Source organism: Microchirus variegatus, assembly GCF_963457635.1.
Source record: "Microchirus variegatus genome assembly, chromosome: 12".
Classification (NCBI taxonomy): domain Eukaryota; kingdom Metazoa; phylum Chordata; class Actinopteri; order Pleuronectiformes; family Soleidae; genus Microchirus; species Microchirus variegatus.
In genome coordinates this window covers 15394764-15407435 of record NC_139813.1, presented here as the reverse complement: position 1 = coordinate 15407435, position 12672 = coordinate 15394764, and positions in this window count along the sequence as shown.

The window sequence follows — 12672 nt, the reverse complement described above, 5'->3', positions numbered from 1 at the left end:
AATCGGCTAATAGCTGACACTAAAAGCTTATTTCCTCCGACCACACATTGTAGCTCTGTATCTGACGATAGACGGAAAGAGAGAATGGGAAGGACAGAAAAAACACAGTTGGAGAGATGGAGGAAACAAAACGTGGCAGATGACAGCAAGAGGTTTAAAGGTAAAGATGACGGATAAAGAATTAGGCACAGTGTGATGCTCAAGGAGAGAATGAATGAGACAAACAGAGAAGCTCACTGTGCCACGTCCACACTGGCTGTGATGGTAGTGCCTGCCCTGGCATAGAGAGGGAAAGAGGAAGAAAGACATCGAGAGTGCGACAGAGTGAGGATGAGCTCTTTTACTCTGGGCTTAGAAAAGAAGACTTAATCCATAAGACTGGCGCGGTGGAGAGCTGGGAGGATTGCACTTCTCCTGACTCCCTCACTCCCTATGAGATGCTGCTGCTGCTGACACTACTGTTGCTGCAGTGCTGCATGCTCTGTAGCTAAGACCTATTCTATAGATGCAAACTATCATCACAGCATTTCATCACACAGGCACATGTTTAACTAAGGGCAGCACGATTGTTAAAATATTCAGTGGGAATCCAGCGGTGGAAACATGAGCCGGTACCAGTAAAGGGTTTCCTTAACAACAGTAGCACATGGACCAGTGTGACGCAGTGGGAGAGTGTAAGCCAGAGAGCACGCACACACACATACACACACATACTACAGCAGTATCCATAGAGGGGGTGTGTCCATAAAGCACATGGTATATGTCTACGCCTTATTTCTCTCTTAAAGTGCCACCACAGTTGTACAGTAAATATGGAAATGCATCAGTTTATACCTGATATGTTCTTAAAGGGAAAGGGTGACACAAATATAGGACACATGTTTACAGGAAATCGTGAGAACACTGCATTAGTGGTGAAATTGGTCAATTAAACACAACACGACCAGTATTTCTTCACCAGCATGAGATTTTGCGACTTCTCTGTGATTAATAGCATTGGAAATGTTCTAAAAAAACTCATTCGAATTATATGCAAATATAGCTGGTTATTCAAGAGTGGGAAAAATGACGACATCAGAAGACAGGTGCCATAGAAGGGAGGGGAAAATTAAACATGGGGAAATGATCTCAGCTATTGCAGGTCTGTTCATTAACAACACAAACACCGGCCTGGACAACCTTTACTCGTGGTGTGAGCTTGCGTACGCTTATCTCACATCCACCAGAGCAAATACACACAGAGATTAAACAACCAGTATGACAGCTGGAAATCGTAAAGCCGCTGTAAAGCTGTGGCTCGTAACTTCAGGGTGACAAAAGTATTCACGACAAAGCATCCGACTGCCTCCTTTTCTCAAATGCATTACATATGGACCAATGTAGTTGGCCTAAGATATTTAATATATAGGACTATAGAGGACTTCAGGAAAACACTTACTGCCTCATCTCCCCTGGGAGCACATGTTGTTCAAACACACATATTCATCCGAGAGCAATCTGATCTTTGTCCCTGCAGGATAGAGTAATCCTACACTCAGACTTTAACCAGATAGGCTCGGCAACACGCCCTTCTCACACCTATTCAATGTGTGTGAGACACAGAAATGGGAACAAATGAACCTGTTTGACTGCAGTTAGATATTATTAAGTATATATACAGCATGTTATTATGTCATTGCCAATAAAAAGTTATTTTCATTAATCTGCTTTGGATTCCTTCTCAGTTACAAAACATTAAATAAGGCATATCATAATTTCAAACGGAACCATTTAAAGTTATGATCAACTAAACTAGATAACTTTAAAAATTATTATGAACAAATTCTGGACTATTTTAGACTTTTTATACGTTGTGGTTTGCCCCCTAAATCACTAGATCTGCGACCGCTATGACATTAAGACGCTCAGACCTTTTCAGATTCAGGAATGCATCAGCTGATAATGGCAACTTTTAATTATCCAACCGTGTTTGTATAATTATGTTTATAGTTTAAAACAGGTTTTCAGCACGTGCCACAATGTGCACAAGATGACCCAATTGTGAGGACCAAACATCTCAGCCTTCCAGGTGAGTCAACAATACTATGGTGCTACGGCAGGTGTGCTGTGTGTTCTCACTAATAGTCTCACTAAGAGTCCTTACAGAGACTGAGGACTCAATACAGATCACACCTCAGGACCAATGAGCTGAAGAAAAAGAAACTGGCTTTGTGCCAAATATATCAGCAGGATGAAACAACAGTCGGCTAAAATGAAAGAATAAAAAGGTAAACATCCTTATTATAAAGAAGGAAATCGGAGACAAAGTGCAAAACAATTAACCTGGCAGCATGTTGGCAGTGGGTAAGCTGTTAGTGTTTCATTTGTCAGCTGATTAGGAAAAGAGATACTAAAACTAGCTTTGCACCAGACTGATAGACACATGCAGCAATTGTGTGTGGGTGTTTTGATGGGATTGAGACATGCATGATTCAAGCATAACATTGGATTCAGTTGGCTTGTGCCTGTTTTAGAGCTCAAAACAGCATGGGAACATTAATAATGCATACAAATAAGTGATACCTGCATCAGGCTTGTAAGGCTTGAACACAAAATGTTATTAACAAAAATGGACGTGGATTTAATATAATTTAAAGTGAAACAAAGAATAATGGGAAAACCCGAAAGCAAGTGATAATTGTGGATATAGATACGAGGAACGAGACTAATGACCAGGGTACAAAGTCTGAAAGTGTTTGTCAGTAAAAGCTGTATGTATTTTAGAGAGTCCAATTCCTTTTAAACTATACTTGCTGATAAAACGGACCCAGAGTTTGAAGCTGACATAATATGCACAGTCTTTTCATGGTTTTCAATAAAACAGCCGAACTATTTCCAGTAAACTGTCAGCCAACAATGCAGAGATTACCAATAGCGTTTGGTGAGGAATTATAGAATTTCATGGAGGCTGTGCACAGCAGTAGTGTAGTGCAGTGCTCCACTTTTGTCAATCTGAACTGCCTTTGTCACCTTAAGCCAATGACGAGTCCCTCAGGGCTAACTACTACAAGACAATGTAAACATTTTCAATCTCGTTTTAATTGCTAACATTGCTAACAACTTAAAAAGTCCATGTTTCCCCTTAACGACAACTGCCCCGAAAGTAAAAGAGCTGGCTTATAATTTAGTGGAAGTTAAACCTCGTCAAACAGCTGGATTCCCCTGTGGTTATAACTATTCACAATATTTAAACTAACAAGTAAAACACGCCACTAGGTAAGCCTAAACCAGTGGTAATCTGAGAAAAGGTGGAGCTATTTCTAAACTGGAATGTTTCTAGAAAGAAGGAAAGAAAAACTACTTTCATTCTACTATACATGACAAAGAGGAAACATTTGCAGTACCTGCACAAGCGAGTGAAAAAAAAACTTGTCCAGCTACTAAATTAAGGCTACATTTACACTAGCACGGGTATTTTTAAAAACCGAGACTTTTCCCTTCGTTTGTGACTTTCGTTTACAGACAAACAGCGATTTTTCGCCTCTGAAAACGATTCTTTCTAAAAACTCTGGCAAAAGTGGAGATTTAGGAAAACTCAGTTTTCGCGTTTGCATGTAAACAGACAAAAACTGAGAAAAACAGAGTTTTAGGCAACCAAATAGCAAAATTCTGCATATTCAAAAGACACAACATATAAGATAAGATGTTTTTATATATTAAATCGGAGTGATAAAGTTCAGCTTTGAAAGCATATATAGTAACAATATCATGTTAAATTGGACATTAACAGGCTGTTGCACTGCTCTGGCGATTAGGTAAATAGCTGTTAATTGCAAGTCATTAAATCATATTTGTGGGTCCAGACATAGCAGCCAAAAGCCCCTCCAAAACATTTTGAAGGATAACATTATTTTTCTTATCATGCTTTCAAAAAATAAATGAATAAACTAGAAAATCTAATATAATCCTGGAAGTCTTTAGAAAAAGCTTTTGGTGGTGAATATCATTAACAGCTGATGGAAAACACCTGTGGTGTCATCACTAACTGGAGGCGTGGCCAGAGGTGAAACGTTCAAATACACCTGTAATTTCAAACCCTTTAAGAAATGTAAACTAGGCCAGTTAAAACGCAGTAGTGAATAACAAGAACAGTTTTATTTAGTGTCACAAAAATCAATGTTTTATTGTACTGTGGAAGCACTACATTATGTACTATTTTATATATCAAAGAATATGAAAAAATTGACGCACAAGGCCTAACAATTCCTTTTAATACGACACAATTTTAAAGCTACGTGAGCCGTCATTTACAGTCGACACCATGAGGAGTTCACACAGGTGTCCGGTTACACTGCGTTATGTAAAAGTTATGGAAAATAGCAAACCAGGCAAAAAAGTCAACAAGTACTCGAATTAAAAGAAGAGGGGGAATAATATACTGTGTGCAAAACGCCAGATAAAGACGTTAACAGCTCAGTTTAGCCTCTGCTCATTCACATGAATTCACCTGTCACATCAAGTAAAGGAGCGTTTCGACAAAATGTCAGCAACAGGTGTCTGAGCAAGCACGAGAGGAGCTCGACATGACCGCAAACAACGACAACAAAGGTAAAACTACAGCTATATCTACATGATTTAAAGGCCGTGTCGAGTTTATATAAACGCGAAAGCACCGGGCGAGTGAGTCGGTTGATCGTTAATCCCACTCCCGTGACCAACCGGCTCCGAGGACTCTCTCCGCGTTTGAGCGTTCAAAACACCGAACAAAAACACGACAGGAAGCTCGCTCACTGACGAGTTACCGCGTCGTTTCGTCTGCGTCTATTTTCTAACAAAAGTTTGTCCGAGTAAAGTTTCCCCGACTGTGTCAAGAAGAACTCACCTTGGGACCCGGGAGGAGATGAGTCGCTGCCATCCTGGTCCGCCATGTCTCCTGCCGTGACGTCACCTGAGAGGGATCAGCGACAGGAACCTGCAGCAGCAGCGGGACTGATCCTGACCGCAGGCCGGACACCGGCCCTCCCTCCACGGTCAGGTGGGAGGACGACGACACGGGCCAACAGCAACATTCATGCTGAACCAATTCCACGTATAAGCTACAATACTGTGCACAGTTAGCTAAAGTGAAAAACTATAACATTTTTTTTTTTTTTTTAAATACAAAAGTAACTAATCATTTTAATTAAAATGTAAATAAATTAGATAATGAATACAAAATAAAAACTTATAAAAACTATGTATTAAAACCACAATTTCCTGTACAAGAGCTCAATTCTACTGACCTTTAACTGGGACTAGTTTGGGTCTCATGTCCATTGAAAGGTATTGTGCTGACATCTACTGGCAATTAGACTACATCAGTAATGTGAAATCAGTTGACTATTAATTTGTTATCTGAGCACGATCAATAACAATGGCTGTGTTTTCTATGGAAGCTCGTTTCTGCCACATGGGAAAAAGAATGCTTACTTTATTCTGAGATATTCTGAGATTCTAAGTCATATTTACTTATAATTATGCCTTTCGTATCTCATATGAGATAGTATCTCAGTATTATGATGTAGTACCCCATAAGTATGACTTATAATCTTATAATATTGACTTATTATCTCATAAATATTACAGAATCTCATAATTATGACTTAGTATCTTATAAATATGACCTATTTAATTAATGGTGGAATCAATATTAATTTTTGTTGACTGAACTGATATTAGGGAGTAAAAATTCAATGTACTGTATTTGCCATTTAAAGAAGTACACATTTGGACTTCTTTAAATGGCAATCATGAGAAGTCTTTATCAAATCAATATTATGACAAATAAATGTAACTGAGGCATGATATTTTACAATCCAACCATAAATTGTGCAATGTGCTTACTAAAAAACAAACTTTTTAGTAAGCACATTGGTAAAGTTAGGCAGATATCACAGTTACCAAAACTATGACTTAGGCAATTATGCTCTGAGGCTAACGAAATGTTATTATGTTGAACTTGAATTAAAGGTGCCATATGTAAGAATGTGGTCAAAAACGGTTACTACATTCAAATTCAAAATACCGAGGTCTGTTAGGTTTCGTTTTCTGACGTAACTGGCAACCTTTGGTTGCTCGGCAGCTGAGACTCTACTGACTGCAATTGTTGGTAGACAGCGGTAGGTGGCGCCACATGCCAAAACATGATTTCAAAACATAAAAGTGATTTGCAGTCTGCAAAATATTTTTTTTAATGCAAATATTTTGGCTGTACTGTTGTTGTTGGTGAGTTCAGTTTGTTATATGAACATTATTCCTCTCTATGTCTCTGACATATTAGGAGGATTTTATGGCCAGTTGCTTTAGATTTATTACATAATGCACCTTTAAGAAACGTTGAAAACGTTGTACTGACACCCATTGAAAGAGCCACTTTTATGTGTGTTGTGTGTTGGACACAAATCGTCCACTAGGTGTCACTGTTGTTGGGGGTCACATGAATCGTGTTTAGCTTGGAACCTTCAGACAGGTAACAGGTGTTGCCAGTAAGAGGAGCACTAATAGTTTTTGACGGCTGTCGAACTATCGAAGAAATAAACCAACATAAAGCTGCAGAGGACGAAGTTGGACTGTGTTATTTCCGAACACTATGGGTCGGGCCTGGTTAATGTGAAAAGTTTTACTGAAAAGTTGTATTTGTAGAATGGTTCCAATTGGTCCCACGTGTGGACTCGACGATTATTGTTCTCGATGAATCGCTTGGTTCAGAAAATGTTACAAAACGTTGATCAGTGTTTGTCAAACCTGGAAATGACGATTTTTCTCGAATGTCTTGTTTTGTCCACAAACCGAAATTATTCAGTTTTAAAGATTTCTTTGTTATGTGGAGCAAATAAACTAAGTACATTTTGCTATAAATCCGTATAGCAGACCCTCAGTGGCTTTAAGTTTAGGCTTAGTCTTTACACCCATTTTAAACATAAAAAAAAAAAAATCATAACCAATAATGACACAGTTTCCCACTGCAAAACAAAGGTTTTCAAATCTGCATATTTTGGTAAACATACAGGAAAATGAAATGCTGATCCTAATATGCAATTACTACAGATATGATTTTTTATTGGCCACTAATAAAAAATAGAACTTATGGCTCTATTTCAAACACACAAAAGTGCAAACATACAACATAAAAAAATATGTAACCAACAAATCGGTGTATGGTAATACTTAAACAACACAAATTTTCACTGTAAACTAAAGTTGTCTTCATTCATTTTGTCTGTATTATTCTATGCCACCAGCAGATGGAGCTATCTTCACACATTCAAAATATTTGACTCATCAAAACTACATTTCAGGATATGTATTTTCCCAGATTACCACTAATGTGTATATAAAACAATCACAGTCTGTGTTTTTAGTAAAAATAACAGAGTGAATAAAAATATGAACAGTGTTTCTTCCCAAAGATAAAGACATATTAGATTAGATTAGACAGAATTTACATTACACCAAATAAGAAGTGACTCAATAATTAAACACATCGTTGTTATTTCAACTCACTGAGCCTGGAATTACTGTTTGTGGCTAAATGTCTACTAATCTCTGCTCCAATCGTTTCTGTTTTCCAGACTGTGCAGGTTTTACCCCTCACTCCCAGACCCCCCAGTAACACACCGAATGACTGGTGCTCAGGAACCTGCAACCATGGCAACCAGCAGTTTGGTAATTCCACTGAGGAGATACTAGCCTGCAGGTAATTCTCAAATACTGACAACCAGACAGTCAGAGATATACACACACTCCTCTGGACATCAATGTTTTTCAATTAGAAATAACAGACAAATCCACCCCCTGCTTTTCCTCCTCATTGTGTGTTCTTTTTGTGTGTTCCATGGCTGTTTTTTGCTGTTTTGTTTGTGTCAGAAGCGTTGAAGGTCAGCCATAGAGGTTGGTGCAGGGTTAAATCAGTGGGTGGTGGTTAAGCCGGGGGGGGGGTGGAGGCTGAGGTTCAGGGTCATGTGTGTTTTAAGTGTGATCATATGTGCATGATGAAAGCCTTCTCCAACTGTATGTAATTGGATCTCTGGGGAATAAGACGTTGGTCTTCATCCTGCACCGAAGAAGATGCCTTGATTTCTCATCAATAGTTATTCACTTTATACACAGAGTAAGTGATGGATGAAAACGAGACGATTTCTTTTTGTCTCTGTGCTTGACCTAAATGTACACAACAGTGAAGGTGAATGAATGTCACACGTATGCACACTGGGATGCTGATCCTCTGTTGATTAACGCCGGAGGCCCTTCATGAAAGATGATAATCAAGTGAGAGTGGGGGTGGGCTGCTGGCGAATAAGCAGATCGAGGAACGGATTGATTTTGAGGACAAGCGGCCTCTTTGCTCCTCACTGATTCATTTTGTTTAATTTAGATCCAAAGCACAGGCTAGCAGACATCATGGAGAGCAGATGAGTTTCTGGATTAAGCAGGCTGATTCAATCAGCAGCAATGCACATAAGACAGTGTCATAAGACAAAGACAGAATATACCTTTGGTTTCCTTTTGTACTTGTTATCATCCCACATGTGTAATTGCAACATCCTTCATCTGCAGGTATTTTAGCAGCTGATAACTAATAATGGGATGCTGAGCAAAGTCAAGTCAAGTCAACTTTATTTCTAGAGCACATTTAAAAACAACCAAGGTTACAACAAAGTGCTTTACGCAGTTAAAGGCACAGCAGCATACGAGGTATAAAACATAAAATCAATAAAAACATAAAAGTAAAGCAGTAAAATAGTAACATCGGACTGAGGATTTTGAAGTTTAGAGAGGTAAGATGGTGCCAAATCGAGCTTTAAAAACCAGCAATAACATTTTAAAATCAATCCTAAAACAGATAGGAAGCCAGTGAAGGGAGCGCAGCATACTGTCGGGGTAATGTGGTCGCTCTCTAAACACTACATAGGCTGAAAATGCATTTCAAACCAACTTATGGAGCGAGAACAGAACAGATGTCAGTGGATACTCACAGCTTAACTGAATTTTCTTGTATTTAATGCCTCCAAGTTTGAGAAAATGTTTAATATGTATATCTTTCTGTGTAACTAGGGGCAGAAGCAGGCAGTGCTATTCTTAAAAATGTTTGTCGTTCCAATGAGTTTGCATCATGTCTCCATGTTACACAACTATGTTCCCTTGGTTTATTGATAATAGCCTCTTAATTATGTCATGATTTAGTAGTAAAACAGATGGCATAATGGAGAATCCGAACGTACGCCCTGCAGAGATACACCGATCCTGTTATTGTTGTCTAAATGGACACACACACACACACACATACACAAACCTGTGCATGCTGTAGCTATGATACCCTTTACTTCTGACCAACCTAACCCTCTGGGTGTGCACCACTTACAACAGAGAAAAAAACAAACCTCCAACATTGGTGCATAAACAGGCCAGCAAGTAACTAGTGCTATTATATTCAATGCTAAACCCCTTCTATTAATCCTGCTGGTGGATATAGAGATGCACAGGGATTATAACAACAGGGTTTACTGTCTGATATCCATGTATTTATTGTGTTGTAAGGTTTAGGCTTAGTATAAGTGCCTGCTAATAAAATATATGCTAATATGTACATTAGAGAATAACATACATACACTAATAACCGTTAATAATGCATAAAAGTGTGTTTACTCTTTGATGTACGAATATTGTGTATTACATTCCTACTGAGAAGCTATCCCACATCTTACAGTGGAGCATCCTCCTTATCATTCAGGCTGATTCTCACCTCAACCTCAGTATCAAACCATAATCCTGTGCATGATGCATTCAAAAAGGTCAATAAATGTGACAAACGTGCACTATACAGTCTAAGATATTTAGCGTTGATGTCAGAAATATAGGAAGTCTAGTGTGCGCCATAATCTTGGCCTCTGTGTCAGGCAGGTGACAGACGACAACATCTCCTCCCTTCTTTTCTTCTCTAATAAGTGATGCTGTATGGCTGAATTGCCTGTCATGTGAATGAACGATCAGGCTACAGGAAGCGTGACGTGTCGCCCCGGCGTTTATCTGATGCTGCATTTGGGTTCCACAGCAGTGGAGATGAGATGGGATCTCTCTTGCAGCTGAAGGAATCTCATGTCTTTGTCTTTACCACCCCTGGTCACATACAGTATCTGTCTGTCATTTTATATTCTCAAGATGCTCCCCCTCTCTCTCTCTCGCTGCTTCTGAAGCACTGGAGTGATGGATCACTTCATCCACAAGGGAGATCGGGGGGGGGGAAAAAGAGAGAAGTATGAGGAGAGTATGGGGGTGGAGAGGAACATACATGATCAAGAGATGGAATGGCAAAATGAAGAGGGGGATGGGAACACATTAAAATTACAGTAGGATCTGCCGGGCGATTCCACATAAAGAAATATGATGTCTGCTTTATTCAGAATCTTCCAGTGGCTTCATCACTCCTCTCTCCTGCCAGTCTGATTTGATTTCATGCATCCATTCACGTTCTGTCAAACAGCTTTCCTCCATTCACATCAGTTTTTAATATTCTGGGAAAAAGCCATGGCCAGCAGGAGCTCGAGGACCGCGCTGGTGTGAGATTCGCCGGTTTACAGCCAGCTGACTGAACCAGGCACACTGATGGCTGACGGCGAGCAGTCCTCAGCCATTCTCCTCACATTCACCTTGCAGTTCCAATTATTCAAGGCGGCGCGCACGAGCGCTCCCTGCCAGCCAGCCCCAGCTGTGAAAAGTGGGTCATGGAATTTAAAGGCACACGCAGCACTTGTCATGCATCCACAGTCACACCGCCACTGTTTTTTTTTTTTTTTTGGCTTTCTATTCCTTTTTTCCGAAACATGGCAGCAGTGGCAGCAGAAGCGCATGTGCAATTTTGTCTCCTGCAGTGAAATCCACAAGGCTGGTTGGGGGTGTGTAAATTAACAGCCACTCATTATCATATTCTGTAACCAGTGGTGCGTTTACCGGGTGTCTCTCTTTCTGTCTGTGTCCTCCATAAACTGGCCTATATTCTTCCACATGACAAGCTTTGTTTTGCTTTGCTTGTTCCCTCACAGATCACGGCGATCACGTAACATTAACTTTCATTTCGATTGTTCCCTCAAAGGCACACGCAACGGATCAATGAACACATTCTACGTAGCAACGACGTACAGTAGTGGGTTAGTCCGTATGAGAGTAGACGCGCTGCAGAGAAAAGATACTCAAGCATACATGAAGCGATCATGTCATACTCTGGTGAGCTCTTAACAGAGTGGCCCACTAAACCACTGCCACGCTGTGTGGCACTAAGAGGGCGCACACTGGCTGCCATTATGCTTCAGTATGGCCTTCATACAGAAACATAGGCACGTGGAAGCACAAATGGCAACACATCTGAATAATGGCACACAAACAAATATGTATATCTTTATGCTTTATTTGAAGGAATAGTTGCCAAGATCTTGAGAACACTTGTGGGTCATCGCTTCTCGAGATCGAGTGTAGTATCTGTTCTTATCAGTTTAATATCTGATATCCTCTATTTGGGGAAAAAAACACCCATGTTCTTTAACCTTTTACATATTAAGGGGTCGATAAAACTACATATAAAATTGGAGATAGTCAGCTACACTTTAGAAATAAAAGTGCTAAGTAGAACCATATAAGGTTCTTCGGCTTTGGCCTCATAGGAGAACCCTTCCTGGCTCCAGGTAGAACCTTTATGTTTATAAAGATTCCAGGAAAGGGGTTTTAAATGGTTCTCTGGATCAAAATGGTTCTTACTGGAACCATTAGTGTTACCAAGAACACTTGAAAAAAAGCAAATGGGTCCAGGTAGAACCTCAGCCCTTGTAGAAGGACCCTTTTGGAACCCTTATTTCTAAGAGTGTACACTCTTAGAAATAAAAGTGCCAAGTAGAACCATATATGGTTCGTCGGCTTGTCCTCATAGGAAAACCCTTTTTGGTTCCAGGTAGAACCTTTTTATAAAAGTTCTACCTGGCAGATGGTTCCAGGTAGAACCTCAGCCCTTGTAGAATGACCCTTTTGGAACCCTTATTTCTGAGAGTGCAGATTACTGTTGCATACCGACACCTCAAGGTTAAATGTTTCCCCTGTATCCAGTCATTACACTGGGCTAAGATAACCAGCTGCTCTAATGAACTAGTTAATTTACCGGGTTCTTCTCATCTAAATCCAGTTTATTTTTAGGTTTATTTATCCTATATCCACAAAAACAACAACAAAGAAAAAGCAAAGCGGACATCTGTTCAAACAGTACAGAGTCGTTCTGCATTTTTATTATCAGCAAAAACAAACCACACGTCACATTACATTTTAAAAACAAGTACACTTATTGTGGATGTACAGAAAAAAAAAACTAAATGAAAAATAGTTTGAACAATAATAATAATAATTCTACTGGTAATAACAGTAATAATAAAGGTATAAAAAGGAAAACTTACTTTGTAAATAAAAACCTTTTGGGCAAACAAAATGTTCCCTTCGACATGCTACTTTAAAAATGCATGCACATGTAAAGCTTTCTAGTATGGACACGTCCAAAAAACACATGAAACCCCATAAATTATAAAAATTCAGCCTTTAGAAACTGAACCACTTCTTGACGGAATAAATCCTATATGCGAGTACCTCAAACATGAATGCTAGATGCATCTCAGCTGGCTG